This window comes from Mauremys mutica, chromosome 4, assembly GCF_020497125.1.
Source record: "Mauremys mutica isolate MM-2020 ecotype Southern chromosome 4, ASM2049712v1, whole genome shotgun sequence".
NCBI classification, from domain to species: domain Eukaryota; kingdom Metazoa; phylum Chordata; order Testudines; family Geoemydidae; genus Mauremys; species Mauremys mutica.
Window position 1 is genome coordinate 71,055,108 of NC_059075.1, and position 21,493 is coordinate 71,076,600.

A 21,493-nucleotide genomic window follows, 5' to 3' on the forward strand; every position below is an offset into this window, starting at 1 on the left:
AACATAACCATTCAGAATTTTGATTTGCAAAGAAAACCATTTAATGCTGAAGGTCAAAAATAGGTCTCGATCCTCTATTTTTCTTGGGGACTATGAAATATGGAAAGTGGAACTCTCTCTTTTGGTGCTGATTTGGCACCTGTTCTATGACTCTTTGTTGGAGGAGAGAATCTGCCTCCTGACAAAGACTCTCCAAGCTAGAGCAGTCCCTGAAGAGAGGCTGAGAATTTTATAGAATAGCCAAAGTGGATGATTAATAGTACCCCCCTGTCTGTTGTGATTGTCCCCCCAATAATGGGCAAAAAGGCTGGGGCAGACAATAAAGGTTGAGGGGGTAGTAGACGATGGCATCAATAGGAGTAGGCGGTTCTTGATCATCCCAGGAAAAAACTCCTGGATAGTGGATGGGGCTGGATAGTTGTAGTTGTGGTAAAGGCAGCTGTATATCTAGGCCTTTGTACACTCTGACATTTGCATGGTGGCTGGAATGATCGCTGGCAGTATGATGGTTGGGGAGGCAGTCTCGGCTTGTACACCTGTTTATGGTGGTTTTGGAACCGAGATTTAAATGCTGAGACAGCAGAGAATTGGTCTAAAGACTTTCAATGAGTGTAGAGACTCAGTCTTCTTGTTAAGACCAGATGAGGATGATGAAACATCCATCAGTACCTGTGGATCCAATTCAATCACTCCTGCCTCACACGCCAATGGAACCAGTAGGTGTTGCGTGAGGGAGGTATGGTGGGATTCCTGGATGGATCCATGGTGTCTAGTGTCGGGATCCTATGGTCCCCAACAGAGCCAATATAAAGGGTCAACTGGCTGAGGTGTGATGGGGCACACCCTCACTCTGGTGGAGGACAGACTAACAAGCTCTTCTGGGCTTATTCAGTCCTAAGGCGAACCTCTCAGGCTTGCTCTGCCTGGAGGGGTGGAGCTTAAAAAAGGGAAGTGTCACAGGAGCACCTACCACAGGAAGGGTCAGTGAACAAGAACCTCTGGTGTGCTACAAACAGGGGGAGGACTTTATAAACAACTTAGATTGTCATCTGGTAGAATCACAGAACCACAGGGTTAGATGGGACCACAAGGGTCTTCTAGTCTAACTCCCTGTCAAGATGCAGGATTTATTGGGTCTAAACTATCAAAAACAGATTGCTATCCAGCCTCCTTTTGAAAACCTCCACTGCAGGAGCTTCCACAACCTCCCAAGGCAGTCTGTTCCATTGCCCTACTGTTCTTACAGTTATGAAGCTTTTCCTGAGATTTAATCTAAATCTGCTATGCTGCAGTTTCAAGCCATTGCCTCTTGTCCTGCCCACTTTGTGGCAAGAGAGAACTTTTTCTTAGGGTTGCCAATTTTAGTTGGACATATTCCTGGAGGTCTCATCACACAACATAATCTTTAATTAAAGATTAATCTTTCATTCATGGAGACTTCAGGCCAATCCTGGAGGGTTAGCAACCCTAACTTTTCTTCATCTTTTTTATGGCTGCCTTTCAAGTATTTGAAGATCATCATCATGTCATTGTCCTCCCCCCCCACCCATGTCCCCTTTTCCAAACTACACATACCCAGTTCCTTCAGCTTTTGCTCATAGGCTTGCAGTCCATCCCTTTTATTATCTTTGTCACCCACTTCTGGATCCTTTTGATACACTGGTGACCAAAATTGAATACAGTACTCCAGCTGAGGCCTCACCAGTGCTAAGTAGAGCGGTACTATCACCTCCGATGACTTGCATGCTAGGCCTCTGTTAATGCAACCTAAAATTGCATTTGCTTTTTTTGCAACCGCATCGCATTGTTGACTCACATAGAGGTTATGATCCTCCACAACTCCCAGATCTTCTGCAACAGAGATGCCTGTATTTGAGGCCATAGTGCTTATGGTGCAGCTGCCAGGTCTCCGCAGGTGCCTAGTCAAGTAAAATAATGGCTTTTCTAAATTGTCAAAAATGTAAAATGTGGATCCTGAAACTACTGTAACATCAGCAAAATCCCCAAAACATTATTTCATCAAAAAAATCTATACATGAGAGTGGAACAATGGTTTTGCTGTGAAGGAACTGGACTGGGACTGAGAAGAGAGAGATTCAATTACGCAATTATACCATGGATTTCCTAGAATACCTTGGGCAAGCCACTTAAGGCCAGAGTTTAAAAAGTGCTCAGCACTCACAAATGGGAACAAATCTTCAGAGGAGTTCAGCATGTTGTGTGCTGGGCTCTTGAAAATCTGCCCATAAATGTCACAGGCAGAGCTGCTGCATGCTGACCACGTTTGAAAACCTGGTCCTTATTTTACATGCCTAAATGGGAGCAGAGCTCTTTGGAAGATCCAGACCCAGTTGTCCATGCTAAGTGCTTGAAAGCTTGGCTTTGATTTGGTGAAATCCCAGCTCTCTCTATGCCTCAGTGCCCCCTCTGTCAAATGAGGATAATAGTTTCTCTTTTTCACTCATAGAAACATAGGACTGGAAGGAACCTTGGTAGATCATCTAGTCCTGTCCCCTGCATTGAGGCAGTACTATTATCTAGACCATCCCTGACAGGTGTTTGTCTAATCTGTTCTTAAAAACTTCCAATGACTGAGATTCCACAACCTTCCTAGGCAATTTGTTTTGGTGCTTAACTATCCTTACAATTAGGAAGTTTTTTCTAACGTCTAACTTAACTCTCCCGCTACGGGTGACAATTTAAGCCCGTAATTCTTGTCCTGTCCTCAGAGGTTAAGGGGAGCAACTTTTTACATACTTGAAGATTGTTATCATGCTCCCCCTCAGTCTTCTTCTTCAGACTAAGCAAACCCAGTTTTTTTCAATCTTTCCTCATGGGTGATGTTTTCTAGACCGTTAATCATTTTAGTTGCTCTCCTCTTGACTTTCTCTAATTTGTCCATATCTTTCTCAAAGTGTTGTGCCCAAAACTGAACACAATACTCCAACTGAGGCCTTATCAGGGCTGAGTAGAGTGGAAGACTTACTTCTTGTGTCTTGGTTACATTTTGTATTTGTGCAGTTGACTATTCCTTTGTAAGTGTAATGCTTTACATTTGTCTTTATTGAATTTTATCCTATTTATTTCAGACCATTTCTCCGGTTTGTCAACATAATTTCGAATTTTAATCTTGACCTCCAAATCACTTGCAATTCTTCCCAACTTGGTATCATCCGCAAACTTTACAAGTGCTCTCTATATGCCATTACCCAAACATTTATGAAGATGTTGAATAGAATCGGCCCCAGGACAAATCCCAGAAGGACCCCACTCAATATGCCCTTCCAGCTTCACTGTGAACCATTGATAACTACTCTCTGAGTACAGTTTTCCAACCAGTTGTACACCCTCCTTATAGTAGATGTATCTAGGATATTTTTCGATAGTTTGTTTATGAGAAGGTCATGGGAGACAGTTTCAAAAGCCTTACTAAAGTTGAGATATAACATATGTACTGCTTCCCCGCTACCCTCAAGATTGTTACCCTGTCAAAGAAGGGTATTAGGTTGATTTGACATGATTTGTTCTTGACAAATGCACATTGACTCTTACTTACCACTTCACTTTCTTTTAAGTGCTTACAAATGTATTTATTATTTGCTCCACTATCTTTCTGGGTACCGAAGTTAAGCTGACTGGTCTATAATTTCATGGCTTGCCCTTACTGCCCTTTTTATGATAGGTACTATACTTGCCTTTTTACAGTCCTCTGGAATCTTGCCTGTCCGCCACAAGTTCTCAAAGATAATTGCTAATGGCTCAGAGATCTCTTCAGCCAGTTCCTTAAGTATTCTAGAATGTATTTCATCAGGCCTTGATGACTTGAACACTTCTAACTTGTCTAAGTAATTCTTAACTTTTTTTCTTCCTGTTTTAGGCCATGTCTATATGTACTCTCAGCTCTTGTTCTTCTAAAGGGTCCTTTTAAGAAGGGGGTTCTGGGGTACCAGTGGTTGAAACTCTTGGGGGATCCTCTTACAGGCCTCTGTACAGGACCCAAGGATTACAGAAGGCCCAATAAGATGCCTAAAGCCCTTAAAGACAACAAAGGAATGGAGAGGGGCCCCAAGGTGCTCCTACTATGATGGTTGTTGGATCAGTTATCAACTGGTATCTGGGATCTCTGCCTTAGGATACATTTCAGGAGAGGGAGGTTCAAACAGAAAGGTAATGGAATCTTGGATGGAGATTTCTGAGTTCAAGATGTTTTTCCCTGTTTCTAGTGAGGGGGGCAGAAGTGTTGGTACCAATGGCTGTGTTGTATTGGTGGTTGAGTTAGTACTGGCAGAAGTGCCTTCATCTGAGGTTGCGGCAGCAATGAAGGGTACATTGGAACCAGCAGAAAATCCCTCTTGATCCTTCTCAGTAGAGGAGATTTAAGTTTTTCTGACACAGTCTACTTGAGAGGGGAATCTAATCAGTACTACTGAGATGGGACACGGAGTGATTGCAATGCACCTGACAGTACTGAGGCTGGTACAGCTGGATCCATACAGTCCTTATGTCCATGATATACTGAACCACGTGCCTGGGTCAAAGGCTATTTCTTCAAGGAGTCTCTGTGTTTGGAGGACTGCAAGGAGAGTACCAACGTTGGTACCAAATGAGGCTGTTTGCCAAGAGATTTCTCAGTGTGCGACATGCTGGAGGTCTTCACTGATGTGGGGGGATCTCAGTACTGGAGGAGGTAGAAGTATCAGCAGTATCTATACCGGGACATGAAGTCTCCTTGCTTCCTGACATTTGCAGCTACTTTTCCCTTCTTTTAGGTTCTCTATCATGGGATCTAGTTCTTTTCTTCTTAAAAGAGCTTTGAAGTTGTCCCCTGGACTCTGCTCATTGGAGCTGAAGCTGTGGGACTATCTGAGACAGTGGTTGCAGCTAAAATATTCATCACTGAGAGGAAAATAATTATTATAGGCCTGGCAGGGTTTAAAGCCTGGGGTTTGGGGCATACAAAGAGAGAGGCTGCACACACAGAGAGGCCAAAGTGGGAGAGGGGAGGAGGCCCTGACCCTGAAAACAGCAAAGGGGGAGGGAACCCCAAAAGCACTAAGCATGTGTGTAGAATTAATAAAAACAATAAATAAAATACATTTAAGTATAATAAAAAGATTAAAAACAAGTGGGCTAACTAAGCTTGAAACTAAACAGACACCAGAACGCGCCATCTCTAACTGCAGGTGAAGGCAACAAGGGAGGCAGTAGCACAGGGATATGCAGATGCAAACCACACAGACATTACTACCAAAAAATCCCTCATCAGAAGAACACGGGCTCATGCACACCTAAAGTGGAGCACTTACAGAGACCACTACTCAAAAAAGCCAAACTTAGATTTGTTTCAGCTACTATCAGTACTAATTTTATATGCCATGGAAGTTATACTACATGCTTGACATTTAAAACCCAGTTTTGGATGAATGCACATTGTTTTGCAACTAAACAAAAAAATCCATAAAACTTCAGAACATACAAGACAACATGCAGCAAATGCATTCTTCTGTTTGGGGCTATTAAAAACCTCCACCAAGAGTTAACACTTAAACTGTTTCATAGTTCTGTTTTATTATACAGAGTAGTCATGTAAACTATGGTTTTATTATAAAACTAAGGTTTTCATAATAAAGCATGCAGAAATCTAACTGAACACATTAAAATTAAGAAAGTCTTAATTACAACCCTCAAATTGCAAATCCTCAATAACTATCTGCAATTCTCTAGGAAGAGGAGCCAGGATCATTCACACATTGTGACAGACTTTGCCATCGACCTAAACACTGTATCAGCTGCATCTGGGTGGCTGAGTGATGTTCTAGCCAACAGCTGACCTTCAGCTACAATGTATTTGAACTCCTCTGAACACCCTGCTGCCTCAGACCTGGTAACATCGGTCTCCATGTTTTGATGAGGGTGTCACCGATACTGGTGTCTGCCATAACATTTTAAAGGGGGTCTAACAAGGGCTGTCAAGCAATTAAAAAAATTAATCGCACAGTTAAACAATAATGGAATACCATTTATTTAAATATTTTTGGATGTTTTCTACATTTTCAAATATATTGATTTCAATTACAACACAGAATATGAAGTATCCAGTGCTCATTTTATATTATTTTTATTTCAAATAGTTGAACTGTAAAAAAACAAAAGTAGTACTTTTCAATTCACCTAATATAATTACTGTAGTGCACTCTCTTTATCATGAAAGTTCAACTTAAAAAATGTAGAATTATGTACAAAAAACTGCATTAAAAAATAAAACAATGTAAAACTTTAGCATCTACAAGTCCACTCATGTATGTCCCCTTCTCTGTTTTACCTGCATTCTGCCATATATTTCATGTTATAGCAGGCTCGACTGATGACCCAGCACATGTTCATTTTAAGAACACTTTCACAGCAGATTTGACAAAATGCAAAGAAGGTACCAAAGTGAGATTTCTAAAAATAGCTACAGCACTTGACCCAAGGTTTAAGAATCTGAAGTGCCATCCAAAATCTGAGAGGGACGAGGTGTAGAACATGCTTTTAGAAGTCTTAAAAGAGCAACACTCTGATGCGGAAACTACCAAAAAAGAAAAGCAACTTTCTATTGCTGGCATCTGACTCAGATGATGAAAATGAACATGTGTCGGTCCGCTCTGCTTTGGATCATTATCGAACAGAACCCATCATCAGCATGGACGCATGTCCACTGGAATGGTGATTGAAGCATGAAGGGACATATGAATCTTTAGCGAATCTGGCACGTAAATATCTTGCAACGCCAGCTATAAAAGTGCCATACGAACGCCTGTTCTCACTTTCTGGTGACATTATAAATAAGAAGCAGGCAGCAGTTTCTCCCGTAAATGTAAATACACTTGTCTGTCTTAGCAATTGGCTGAACAAGAAGTAGGACTGAGTGGACTTGTAGTCTCTAAAGTTTTACATAACTACACTCAAAAACAAAACAATACAACAACAAAAAAATCTACATTTGTAAGTTACACTTTCACAATAAAGAGATTGCACTACAGTACTTGTATGAGGTGAATTGAAAAATACTATTTCTTTTATCATTTTTACAGTGCAAACATTTGTAATAAAAATATAAAGTGAGCATTGTACACTTTGTTTTCTGTGTTGCAATCAAAATGAATATATTTGAAAATGTAGAAAAACATCCAAAAATATTTAATAAATTTCAATTGGTATTCTATTGTTTAACAGAGCGATTAATTTTTTTAATCTTGATTTTTTTTTTTTTAGTTAACCGCATGATGAGGAGGGCGAGGTGTCCAGGTACTGACATATGTAAGATGTGTAGCAATTTATGTGGCCTGTCCTGAACTTCCTTGGCTGGGATCTCAAGAGTTGAGTCTATCCTCATGAATGCCTGAACAAGGCTCTTCATTTTTGTTTTGTTTTTTATGCTTAAAATTTTCGAGGAATTTTCACTGCAAAAATTTAAAAAAAAAAAAAGGTGAAAATCGGTGCAAAAAATTAATTTCAGTTTTCTGGGTAAATATCGGGAACAGAAGGACAGTAAAAAAAAAGGCAAAAAAATAAAGAAAAGTAGGAGTACTTCTGACCCGACTCTCTGCTCTGGAAGGAGGAGATGGCAGCTTGCTAACCTTCAGCACTTCTTTATTTAGGACTCAACACTATATTGCCGTACTATAACGGACAGCTTCACATATACACTTAGATTAACTAACCACTAACACAAACAAATCTACCTACTGTAATGCATTGGATTTTCTTAATATAATGAGTATTTTCAGGTACCTGAGTGGTCCAAATTTCTGGTGGAAATTGGTAAGAAAAATTAATTATGAATTACCCTTTTTTGTTTGGTATAAATAAAAAATGAAAGGCCTTTCTTTCTTGATAAGTTCTCTTTAAACATGTGAATTTATCTTGCAGATCTAAAATGGTCTGCAAATGTCATACCTATTAGGGATGTGTGCTTCCTTAAGGCAGATCAAACATCTTATATGACCATCAGTGAGCAGCATGACAGCTTCCCAGGATGGGTAATTTTTGAATCCCAAGGACTTATGGTTTATCATGGTGAGCGAACTGATACCAAGTACTTCTCGGCAGGAAAGAAATATTGTTCAACAGGAAAAAATAGAAACTACACAAAAAAAACACTAAACGAAACTACTGCTAACTAAATAATTGCCTATTTAAAATGTATTTACTAGGACTATAGAGGGCATGCGTGATAAAAGAGGAGAGCTCAGACTCATAGCCATAGGCAGTGAGAAGGAACTGAGGGTAGCTATGATGGCCTGATCCTTTTGGCCCTCAGCTGGAAGCACAATGACATGCAGGGTGCAAGCGCTGACCCAACAGGTATTGCTGATTAAAGTCTCTATCTTGAGTGCACTGGGCATGCACTTATCAACTATGGAATATCTATATCCATCTATCTATATATGAACAATCACTTGAAGAATCACAACTCATTCAGTTTCAATTTCCAAATATCAGATATGAACAGTAATCAATAAATCTGAAAAACAACTTACCTTCTCCATGACAGTAGGAAATAGGAACAGTTGTATGATGGGCTTCTAGGGAAATAACTGTTTCCTCTGATCCAGCAGTCGGTGAAATTAACTGCTCAAAAAAACCCAAACAAACAAATTAGTCATAATTTCAATGACAGCATTTTATTCTGTAGTACAGCAAGCACCTGCCACAGCCCAAAGTGCAAATGTAAAAATACAATATGGTATATTGTTGAAGTAAAAAATGATATATCCACTGTCTTCAACTCTACTAGATTTTGTTCAACATGTATATTGCCAAAATGGCATCAAATAACAGAAAGCACTTAAATATTGAAGAACTAATACATCAAAAAGATTATTCTGACAATACAGAAACCCTAGACTAGAAATAAATTTAGTTTTTCTTTTCAACCATGTAAATACTGATCAGTGTTACAGAGGCAACATACTGTCCCATGAGGGAGGAACACAGAAGCAGTGGAGAAAGCAGATACAGAAGTATCAAAGGAGTAGCCCTGTTTGCTGCTTTTACAGATCCAGACTAAGAGTCCTGTGGCACCTTATAGACTAACAGACGTATTGGAGCATGAGCACATGCATCCGACGAAGTGGGTATTCACCCACGAAAGTTCATGCTCCAATACCTCTGTTAGTCTATAAGGTGCCACAGGACTCTCTGCTGCTTTTACAGATACAGAAGTCTGCAGTTACGTTTTCAATGTCTCAGTAACACCTTTTAACTAGGGCTGTCAAGCGATTTAAAAAAATTCATCTCAATCACACTGTTAATAATAGAATACCATTTATTTAAATATTTTTGGATGTTTTCTACATTTTCAAATATATTGATTTCAATTACAACAGAATTCAAAGTGTACAGTACTCACTTTATATTTATTTTTATTACACATATTTGCACCGTAAAAAACAAAAGAAATAGTATTTTTCAATTCCTCCATTACAAGTACTGTAATGCAATCTCTTTATCATGAAAGTTGAACTTGCAAATGTAGAATTATGGATAAAAAAAATAATTGCATTCAAAAATAAAAAGATGTAAAACTTTAGAGCCTACGAGTCCACTCAGTCCTATTTCTTAGTCAGCCAGTCACTCAGACAAACAAGTCTGTTTACATTTGCAAGCACATCCCCTGGAATGGTGTCCAAAGCATGAAAGGGCATACGGAGGTTTAGCATATCTGGCATGTAAATACCTTGCAATGCTGGCTACAAAAGTGCCACGTGAACACCTATTCTCACTATCAGGTGACACTGTGAATAAGAAGTGGACAGCATTATCTCCCATAAATGTAAACAAACATGTTTTTCCTTGTGATTGGCTGAACAGAGAAATAGGACTGAGTGGACTCCTAGGCTCTAAAGTTTTACATTGTTTTGTTTTTGAGTGCAGTAAGGTAACAAGAAAAAAAAATCTACATTTGTAAGTTACACTTTCACAATAAAAAGATTGTGCGACAATACCTGTATAAGGTGAACTGAAAAATATTTCTTTTGTCATTTTTACAGTGCAAATATTTGTAATAAAAAATAATATAAAGTGAGCACAGTACACTTTGTATTCTGTGTTGTAATTGAAATCAGTATATTTGAAAATGGAGAAAAACATCCAAAAATATTTAATACATTTCAATTGATGTTCTCCTATTAACAGTGCAATTAAAACTGATTAATCACGATTAATTTTTTTTAATTACCTGAATGAGTTAACTGTAATTAATTGACAAGCCTACTTTTAGCTATTAAAAATGAGACCGGTGTAGGTCAGAAACACACCTGGGTGAAAACTACCAGTATCTATTCTGAGCTATTCTAATGTCTTTGGCAGATGTATTTATTTGCATGGAACATATGGGCCCGAATAGTCAAAGGTGTTAACATAACCCGATCACCAAAGAACATTAAACACTCAAACAATGTTCGGGGTTTGGTATACAGAAACCTTAGCCTGCTTAGTACCATGGGAAAAACATTACCAAAATCCTCTTAACATTTTATTAAAGGATACAGAAAAAGAAGGAAAAACAGTTAAAGCATTTGAAATGTAAATATTAAATAAGGTTTTCATTTTAACAACATCCCTTGCTCCCTTTAGTTGGAGAGAAGTTTCAGAAGGAAAAATCCTTTGTTTGACAGTCTTTAGATTGTATTAAAGATGGCAAAAACTGTCCTTTTGGAGAAAAAAAGAAGTTAGTAGAGATGGGCTGGAGCTGTTGTTATTGTTGCTGTTAAAATCCGATCCCACTTCCTAAGAACACAGAACAAGATAAACACATACAAAAGAGGAGAAAAAACAAACAGCAAAGATAGAAAATGCAGCTTCTGCCTGTGGTGCTGAATTTCACTTGCAACCTCACTGGTGGAAAAACACAGGCCCAACACACAGTCTTAAGAGCCACTCTGAGAGCTGACTAATTTGCACCAGCTTCAGGAAGCTTGGATGCTTTTAGTTGCCTCTATGGTCACAGGCTTAGAGCGGTGTTGCAAAATATACAATCTTGGCTGGCTAAGCCAGACACTTATTAGACAGAAGGAAAAAGGAGAGAGAGGAAGCAGAAGATATAAAGTGGAGAAGGAAAAGGACATGTGGGGTGTGGGAGGAAGACAGACAAAGTCTCACAACCCTGGTGATGTTTGGGATTCAGATGGAACTGGTGAAGGTGCCATGTCATCTGTCTTCTTCTCTCTGGCTCAGTCTGGTCAGGACATCTTTCAGGATCAGGATGACAAAGACCTGAGATCCCAGGAGATGGTCTGGGTGGCAGCCATGATTCATAGATCCATAAATTACAAGGCCAGAAGGGACCATTGTGATCACCTAGTCTGACCCCCTGTATAACACAGGCCATAAAACTTCCCCAAAATGATTCCTAGACCATATTTTTAGAAAAAACATCCAATCTTGCTTTAAAAATTGTCAGTCAGTCGTGGAGAAGCTACCACAACCTTTAGTAAACTGTTTCAATAGTTAATTACTTTCACTGTGGCAACGCTTGTGCAACTGAGGTTGTTGATTACATTCTTTTCACCCTTTCCAAGTGAACGAGCAATGGGTCACCTGATTCCAAATGTGCCATTCCCACAGATGGATACACAAGATGATAGACTGAGCTACTCTCTGTTGAGGTAGTACATAACCACATTACCCATGAGAATCTAAACAGATTCCCTCTGATTTGAGATTGGAAAGGCCTAGAGAGTCAGTTCAATGCCCTTTTGTTCTAGTACCAAATTCCCCAGGGTGTCAACCCACATGGCACTGACCCAAAATTCTTCAGCAACAAGCCTGGCAGCAAGGCAGAGGTATATGATCCAGTACCAAGGTCAACACTAGAGTGGGGTACAGGGTATCATAACTGCACCAACAAAAACATGTTTAACTAACATTAGGGTCTAGCAAACACACTAACCAAGAAAATGCAAAGATAAGGCTCCTACTATGTCCCCAATTTTCCCAGGTTTTACAATACCTGAAATCAATAAAATGCATGTCATACTTGGAAAACGTGCCCATGCCTGTGAGCCATATCTCTATGAGCAGATGTAGATTTCTCATTGCCAATAAGGCACTTTTATACCACTCTATGTAAAGGGACCTTAAAAGACAGACCCAAGCCACAAAGAGCATTAAAGACTGAACTGAACCTAGAAACATTTTTTTAATCTTAAAAATGAAGAATACACATAAAAAGATATACAAGTGATAGTAGTAATACACTGCCTCTCCAACATGCTTCAATCCTAATCTGGAAGGACCAATTCCAGGCAGTAAAGGGAACTTGAGAACTGGTACCTGTGACATAACCCAGGGTACAATCTGGATGGTTGAACAGCAGCGTCCCCTCGGTTCTCCAACCTGGGGTTACTTTTACATTGCTTCATTGTGAGAGCAACCACTTCTGCCCTGCTCACAGGCAGCCTCCGGCATGTAAATTACTCCCAGTTATACTGCAATAGTGTTACAGCCAGCCACCCTTGAATCGCACTACAGAGCAAGACCAGCAAATTCCCAGTCCCAGACTTTCCCCAAGAAACGTGCATCTTGTAGTGTCCAGGAGAGGGCTGGACAACACAAGTTAAAGTCCATCATTTTATTAATAGAAAATGATATGGACAAATCCTGTTATCTCAAATGACGTTTTCCAAACACTTCAATCCAAGCACACTGGTTTAGTTAAAACAATAAAACAAATTTATTAACTACAGAAAGATAGATTTTAAATCATTACAAGTAATAAGGCATAAAAGTCAGAATTGGGTACAAATAAATCATACAATCATAGGGTTAGAAGACTGCACCAGTTATCTAGTCTAACCCCCTGTCAAGATGTAGGATTTGTTGAGTCTAAAGCATCCAAAATAGATGGCTATACAGCCTCCTTTTGAAAACCTCCAGTGAAGAAGTTTTTACACCCTCCAGAGGCAGTCTGTTCCATTGTCTTACTGGTCTTACAGTTAGGAAGTTTTTCCTGAGATTTAATCTAAATTTGCTATGCTGTAGTGGGAATCCATTACCTCGTGTCCTGCTCTCTGTGGCAAAACAGAACAACTTTTTTCCATCTTTTTTATGGCAGCTTTTCAAGTATCTGAAGACTGCTATCATATCCTCTTAATGTCTTTTCCAAACTAAACATACCCAGTTCCTTTCTCCTTTTGCTCATACGGCTTGCATTCCATCCCTTTGATCATCTTTTTTGCTTGCCTCTAGATCCTTTCCAGTTTCTCTACATTCTTTCTATACATTGGTGACCAAAACTGTACACAGTACTCTAGCTGAGGCCTAACCAGCACCGAGTAGAGTGGTATTATCACTTCCCATTACTTGCATGTTATGCCTCTGTTAATGCAACCTAAAATTGCATTTGCTTTTATTTCAACAGCATTGCATTGCTGGTTCATATTGAGGCTGTGATCCACCACAACTCCCAGATCCTTCTTAGCAGTGCTGCTGCCAAGCCAGTTCCCCTGCCGCATTTTCTATTTGTCCACTTGTTTTTTTCTTTCCTAAGTGTAGCACCCTGCATTTATTTGTTTAATTTCATTTTGTTGTCTAAGCCCCTGTTCTCCATTTTTCAAGATCCCTCTGAATGTTAGCTCCATCTCCCCCCCCAAGCTTTGTCTCATCTGCAGACTTGATCAATATGATCTCTATTCCTACATCTAGGTCATTAACACCACCGGATCCAGAACAGAACCCTGTGGAACCTCACTTGAGCCCTCCCTCCAATCCAACATCATTCCATTAATAGTTAATCTTTGTTCACAGTTGTTTAATCAATTATGTATCCACTTAATGATAGTTCTGTTGAGCCTGCATTTCTCCAGCTTACTTATCAGAATGTCATGTAGGACTATGTCAAAAGCCTTGCTGAAGTCCAGGTATATTATGTCCACCGCATTCCCCATACCCATCAAATCAGTTACCCTGTCAAAGAAAGAAATCAAGCTAGTTTGGCATAATTTGTTCATGGTAAATCCAGGCAAGCTGCTAGTGATTACCCCTTAATCTTCCAGGTATTCTCAAACTGAATGTTTTATATATTGTTCTAGTAGCTTCCCAGGTATCAAAGTCAGGCTGAGTGGTCTATAAGTCTCCCAGCTCTTCCTTTTCCCCCTTTTTAAAGATGGGCACGATGTTAGCCCTTCTCCAGTCTTCTGGGATCTCTCCTAAGTAAAATGCAACACCTAATTTAACAAGCTAAGATAATTCAAAGCAAAAAATCTCTCACCGCCTGCTGCAGCAATCTTACTGATCTCCTTTCAGACAGGATCTCTCCCCAGTCTAATGATGCCTCCTTTTGTCCTTCAAGTGTAGTCAATGCCATGAGTAGAGATGAAGGGAGAGATGATTTCCCCACTCTTTATACTTTTCTTTGAAAATTATCTCCAGCTGAGGTTCAGGAGACAGCAAGTCTGTGGGTACAGGAACTTCCAGCGGTTTCTTTGCCAAAATGGAAATTTCTCATTCACACCCTTTTTCCTGCCAAAGAATGGCTGCTTAACCAGGTCCATTTGATTTTGTTGACACCTGGCTGAGATGTCAGTTTGCTTTTTGTCTAAGGAACTAGTTTGTTCCTGCTTTACTAAACTTGGAACATATCTAAGTAATGTTATACACAATAGAATCTTATAACTTTACATACAACGTTGCCACACAGTTTCCCAGTACAATAATAAGCAAATTATGAATTTTCAAATGATACCTCACAACGCATACTTTGTACAAAATGTATCATAGTCTTGTAAAAAGGGTGAATATAAGTATGCAGACTGTCACAGTACCTGTTTAATCTTTACCTATCACTGCCAGACCAAGGCCAGACACCAACTAATTGTGAATATGGATTTTTTTATGTTTACTGCTATCCACTTATAACTAGATTTAAAACAATTGATTTCATATAGCATGCTAACAGACACCTAAGTGTAATAACTTAAGTGACAAAGAGTCCTGTGGCACCTTATAGACTAACAGACATACTGGAGCATAAGCTTTTGTGGGTGAATACCCACTTCGTCTTTGTCACTTTTTACAGATCCAGACAAACATGGCTATCCCTCTGATACTGTAATAACTTAGTGAGTACTGGATTGGGATAAATTTTAATTAGTAATCTGGCAATGTAAGAGTCTCTGTATCCCACAGCCAGGACTCCATGTTACCTGAGGTTCAACAGACATGGAATTCAACACTTACCACAGAACTGTAATCCAGAAGCTCTTTTTAAAAAATGATGTTTCTGGTCCTTATATGGTTGCAGAAATAACCTAGAAAATGTAAGAGGAAATCTGAGGCGATAACTGAGTAGGTGTGTGCTGAAGTGCCTGAGAATACTGGGGCAGCTAGAAGTAGTGGAGGTGTCTGGAGTTGCAATGGGTGGATGTTTGTAGGTTGCCTCAGGCTGCTGGAGGAGGGCGGAGAGTACTCAAGAGCACAGCTGTTAGAAATGGGTGTCTTATGTGGCCAGTGGCTGTTGATAGTGGCAGGAATAGCTAGGTGTTGGCAACAACTGGCAGGATGCTAGGGAGGTGGGAAGAGGCTGTTGCAGCTGGCTGCAAGGGAAAAGATGAGGGAGCCTGGATCAATATTGGGCCCCTCACTTTATGTTGTAGCTGACACTTCCCTCTGTGACTTCTACCAACTCTTGCCTCTCGCTGCTCCTTAATGGCTGGGATCCAGCATGGGAAGCAGTGAGAAAGACGACACTGGCTGCCTTTTCAGCTGCAGCCAGATCAGCCGATGGAAGGTGCAACTTCAGCCTGGCCAAAGCTCGGATGGATGTATTAGGATTCAGGGTGCCAAATGTGTAACTGCTATACAAGATGTGCAACACTTGGCAGCCTTGAGGAAATGAGAGTCACACTTACACCCAGGAAGTTAAGAGAAGCAAGATGTGTAGGCAGAATCACACAGCACCAAAACCATTGGAAATGGGCCAGTGAGGCTGCCTACAATCTCCCCACCTTCCTTAGTGTATGTGGAAGGAAGGAAGTTCTGGGCTGAGCTGCTTGGACGATGCCATGGTGTCCAGAGTCCAGGGACATGCACAGAATTGAGAAAATTGGCGGGAGTGAGGTGAGAGGCAGGAACAATGTCATGATTGCCAAGGTGCAGCGACAGGGAAAACATGGAGGGACGGAATAGGATATGGAGAACATTGAAAGCATTCCCTATTGACTTTTTTTTACATCAATTACCATATTAAGTTTAAACCACAGTTGTGTGTGTTTGTGGAGCCTGAAGGATAAGATTGAAGAGTATTTCACAAACAGAAAAAATGAATAGTACCATAAAATTTAGGGGTGCTTGCTGTGATATTTGGGCTCATTGTGCCACAACATACACTTGCCTACGCCTATAAAAATCCCTTCAGCTATTCAATGTCCATACAATATATGTTATATCTTCAAAAGAAAAGAGTTTTTATTTTTAAATTTAGAAAAGCAAGGAAATTAAATACACAAAAATAGCTAAAAAAGGTGAAATAAACCAAACTTGAAAACACAGGAAGCTCAAAATTAAAGCTGAAGCTGTCCTGAATTAACAAGTTAGTGTCTTCTCCCCACTCCTGCCTCCTCCTCTAAACAATGGTATGAGATACTGTAAGAATGACCTATTAGCCTTATGTCTGAATTTCATGAGCTTTGATATCTTTTGTCATGGCTTTAATAGTATTTTAGTTTTGTTTTTTTTAACTCTACTTATAACTGAATCACAAATGTCAAGTGCTAAGATCAGTACATTAATCAAAATTTCTCTTGAAATTACAATGTAATTACCATTATCTCAAACTTCCTACTATAGCACAGATTTGAATGATAATAACTGACTATCTGGCTTTTAATATAATGAGCTCTTTTAAAAAAAAAGTTGATTAGAACAAAGTTCTTTAACAAACAAGCAAATTTTCTTGGCATATTTTTGTCACTGGGGATCAATTAGGCAAAAGCATTCCCTTTAAGAACATTTTATAAGGTAAATATTCTGAAACTAAAGGAGGAACTAACTTTCCCTGTACTACACAGGACAGATCATATAAATTTTAAGTAAGTTATTTTTCTAACACCTTTCTCTTTTTGCCTGTTTTTAACTCAATACTACAAGTGAAAGATGTTACTATATTGATTAACTACATATTTTACTAAGGACTCTGAAATGTTAAATTTAATTAGATATACTCTCTCAACCACAGAGGTATTCACATTTTAGCTAGGTCAATGGTGTGCAAACATCTTGTAGGATTTGAAATAGCTCCTTAAAATGCACAAGGACAATCATTAAGCAAGATCTAGTATCTATCACACAAGAGCAACTCGGCTATTAATTTTATTTAGATTTCTTTCTAGTTAGTGAATCAGTACAATTATTTGTTGTCTACGAACATTGACAAAACAGGTCCTATGTATCACTCCCTTTTCATCACTTACACACCTGGCTTTGGTATACTCAGAGAAACGAAACTGTTCAGAAGGCTGGAGTGCCAGAAGTTGATCCAGCTCTGCTGCTGCTACTGCAGCAGGGGATAACCACCGCTGCTCCAGCCCAGGGGACTGACCCAGCCCCACTGCTGCTCCAGCCCTGGCCGCTGACCACCAGGTGCTGCTCTAGCCCTGTTCCTCCTCTTGTGGCAGGGGTAGACAGCTGCTCCAGTCCCACTGTTGCGGTGGGGGCTGAAGCCAAAGAAATAACAGAGGTCCATTGAAGTCACAGAATCCATGACCTCCAAGACAAAATCATATCTTTACCAATGGGTTACAAAGTTTTAGACGTATCAGGCTGTCGCAATCCGATTCATAGTTATGGCTATGTATGGCCACTTGTCGGTCCATGGCCATCTTGTCCTGTTAAAAGGACAAGGCAGCCTCCATTTTGGACCAGGTTCCTGTTGTATAAGAGAGGGCAGAGACTCAATCCTGCCCAGCAACACTAGCTGTGTATGCTCTCCTGTGTTTTTGTTTTTTTTCTCTCCTGCTGGGCCATCTAAAGGTCAGGCTAGTTCTGTGTGTGGAGGCCTGATTCTGCCCAGCAACCTGTTTTTTTTTGGGTCGGTCGTCTGGAGGTCAGGTTAATTCTGCCCAGAGACTCATTTTCCTGCTCTTTTTTGGACCCAGTCATCTAAGGGTCAGGTTTGTTTACTCGTCAACTCCAGTGCCGTGTGCAAAGCCTTCCGACGTGGGGTGGCAACAGCTCGAAACCTGAAGGGAGGAGGGACCAGGGAGCCAATCAGATGCTGACACGAGGGAGTGAGACCCTTCTATAAAACTAGGTTTCCCCCCAAAATTTGTGTGGAGCATCCGCGTGTTAGCTGAAGGACCTGATCACTCGTTCGGCCAGGGTCTCCTCCCGGTAAAGTGCACTCGTGTCGTATCGTTTGGATTCGTTGTCGTTTGGACCCGATCCCTGTCTGCTCGTCATGCTTCTGGTGTCTGTTCTGCTGGTCAGCTGCGCCTGGAGTGCGGTATTTGCTTTTTGATATCTGACAGTTAGCTTATCTAGCCTTTTATTTGTTCCCCTCCCTAACTTGGTACCAAATATCTACTCAGGATATCAGGATTGTATTAGTGAGCTCAGAATTGCACAATTGCTTAGCTAGCTTGTATAATAGTTCTAGCTGTTATTAAATTGTTAATTGCCAACTGCTTTATGTGTTTGAATCACTGCTCTGTCTGTGTCCAGTGTGTGTGTGTGTTTAACTTGGGAGCTGCCTCTACTTAGAGGGTAGCTGACCAAGGGGGTCCAGTCCCCGCGGTCTGAGTGAGTGGAATCTGCCCAGCTGCAGCCGCACCACACTCTGGGTTTACCCTCTGTGTGAAAGCAAGGGTGGCCGAGGCAGTGGCCCGTGGGTCTCTTTTCTGTGTTTGCACCGGGCATCACCCTGACGAACCCGATTCCTATCTGTGTGATTGGTGTGTCTGCCTATTTGGTGTGGTGTGGTGAGCAGTATAAAGTGTATTATTACTGTGTTTTGGGGTGTGTTTGTACTTTTGATACCATCCCAGCCAAAGTTGCCTACTCCCCCAGCCCAAGTTGTAATTATCCCCTAAATAAACGCAGCCACTTGGCTTTTTAGTGTTACCCTGGTCCTGCCTGTCTTTTCCTCACTCAATACCAAGCTTGACGAACCCCCAGCTAATTCAGACACAGGCCACTAAAGCTAGAATAAAGTTTTAGTCTTCGTATAACAGAAGTGTTAATGCCAAAATACAGAAGAAAAGATGCAAGAGTATATAGAAACCTTAGAAGAAAGCTGGTAACAACAAAAACCTATGAGGACACATTAAAAATCACAAATGTATAGAACTGGTAGAGATGATTAGAGAAGGATTTAATTTATGGGCTATGAGTAAAATATTAATAAGGCAAATGTCTTATTTAAGAGCTCTATTAAGGTAAAAGGTAACTACAAAAATTAATATATCAAGTCATGCCATTGTGAATCAATTAGTGAATAACAACAGATACAAACTATTCAACACTATGTTTCTCCACCATAAGGTGTTTAAAAGCTGAATTGACCTTTCAGCTAGATATTTTCAAAATAATTATATTAGTTGCCTGGAACATTCATATTTAAACTGAAATACAGAAAAAAATAACAGATCTGATTTCAGAGACTCTGAGACAGATATAAGTCAGCGGACGTAAATCAGCATAGCTCCACTAACTTCACAGAAGTCCTCAAGCAGGACTGCACGGTCCACTTCCTCTCAATACTGCCTCCCAACACAAGGCTAGTGAAAGCAGAGCCCGATTCCAAGCTGAAGCTGGGTGCTATAGAAGTATAACCCACGTGCCTAATACAGAGCTCTCTCTTCAAGAGATATATAGGGAGCAGGTAGGAATGAGTTGTCTGGTTCATTGTTGCTAGGTACATGCACAATTAGTGCTCTACATCCAGAAGTTTCTGGAATTGGATGTGGTAGTATTGGGTATGCTCAGTAGGTTCCTTGTTGCTCGGGTCAGACTCCATGAGGGCCAGTAGCCAGGGCAGCAGCTTTTCAAAAGGCCATGTGCCCTGTGTGGCTTGGGAGAAGCTGAGCTACAGGAGCAGGCTGTTTTCCTTGACTCTGAAACATTTTGCAGCAGGTTTCTGTGGGGACTGACCTGTTTAGATTTGTTTTCTTTATTTATGTTTATGCATAACTATGAAGATAATGTATGTGGATTATAAAGTAGCCATGTTATGTTATAGAAATTAAGTTGTAGTTATTAAATAAATAATAATAATAATAATGATAATGTTTCCTTATCATAAGACTTTATAAAGTTGGTACTTAAGAATTAAGTTAGACTTATAGACTTTAAGGTCAGAAGGGACCATAGTGATCATCTTGTCTGACCTCCTGCACATTGCAGGCCACAGAACCTCATCCACCCACTCATGTAATAGACCCCTAACCTCTGGCTGAGTTACTGAAGTCCTCAAATCATAGTTTAAAGACTTCAAGTTACAGAGAAGTCACCATTTACACTAGTTTAAACTTGCAAGTGACTCCACGCCCACATGCTGCAGAGAAAGACAAAAACCTCCCCTGTTCTCTGCCAATCTGACCCAGGGGAAAATTCCTTTCCAACCCCAAATAAGACAATCAGTGAGACCCTGAGGATGTGGGCAAGGCCCAACAGGCAGATAACTGGGAAAGAGTTCTCTGTAGTAACTCAGAGCCTTCTCCACCTCCACCCACTGGGGATTTTTGCTACTGGCAGTCACCGATGGGGCACATGCTACCACTGTAGACAGTCCTATCATACCAACCCTTCCATAAACTTATCAAGCTCAGTCTTGAAGCCAGTTGGGGATTTTTGTTATTTTGGGGACTTGAATTTGGGGAGTTAGACCCTGCACAATCCTTGCTGAATGTCTTTAGAGACTGAATTCTGGATTTCAAAGTTGCTCTTCTACGGGAGATGGGTTTTTTTAAGGCTCTGGAGAAGGGCAATGAAATAAACTCTGGCTCACCCGAAGGTTACAGAAGTATTAGAAAATTTCCAAGTGAAAAATTTCTACTCAAGGTATTTCCTCATTTCAAAGGACATTACAGACCACAAATGCTCAATTAAATGAAGAGGTTAAAATTTCAAATGCTTATTCTAGCCCTCATCTCCCTTTACTTTCTCTGAATAACTGGTTTGAGGCTCTCCATCTGAAAGATGCTCATTTCCATATCAACATCAGACAGTCGTATAGCAAGTTGCTATGCTTTTGTTTGGGATATGACCATTACCAATACAAGATATTACCCTCCCCCCCCTCAGGCTATTCACAGCACCCATAGTTTTACCAAACATTTAGTTATTTGAGATTACAAAGTATCTGTTTTTCACCTTGTATGACTGGCTGGTACAGGCAGCATCTTATAAAACCTTAAAAGGCTCAGTGCAAAAGAACTCCAGTCTTGTTCCAGACCTTAGATAGTCTCTTAATCCCCTTAAAGAAAAATTCTTCCATCAGGAAAGTTCTGGACTC

The 21,493-nt window shown here is 40.3% G+C and overlaps 1 protein-coding gene across 7 annotated transcripts in view; it reads right to left on the reverse strand.

Moving 5' to 3' along the window:
- Positions 1-21,493, reverse strand: part of FUT8 (fucosyltransferase 8) — a 242,849-nt gene that overhangs the window by 145,134 nt on the left and 76,222 nt on the right. For 4 of the 7 annotated variants that reach the window (XM_045016295.1, XM_045016294.1, XM_045016297.1 and 1 more), the window contains one exon: positions 8,523-8,613. The gene's annotated coding sequence lies outside the window, so the exon portion shown is untranslated. Of the gene's footprint in view, positions 1-8,522; positions 8,614-15,222; positions 15,294-17,457; positions 17,697-21,493 lie in introns of all 7 variants that reach the window. The other 3 variants (XM_045016301.1, XM_045016300.1, XM_045016299.1) reach the window with 2 other exon arrangements.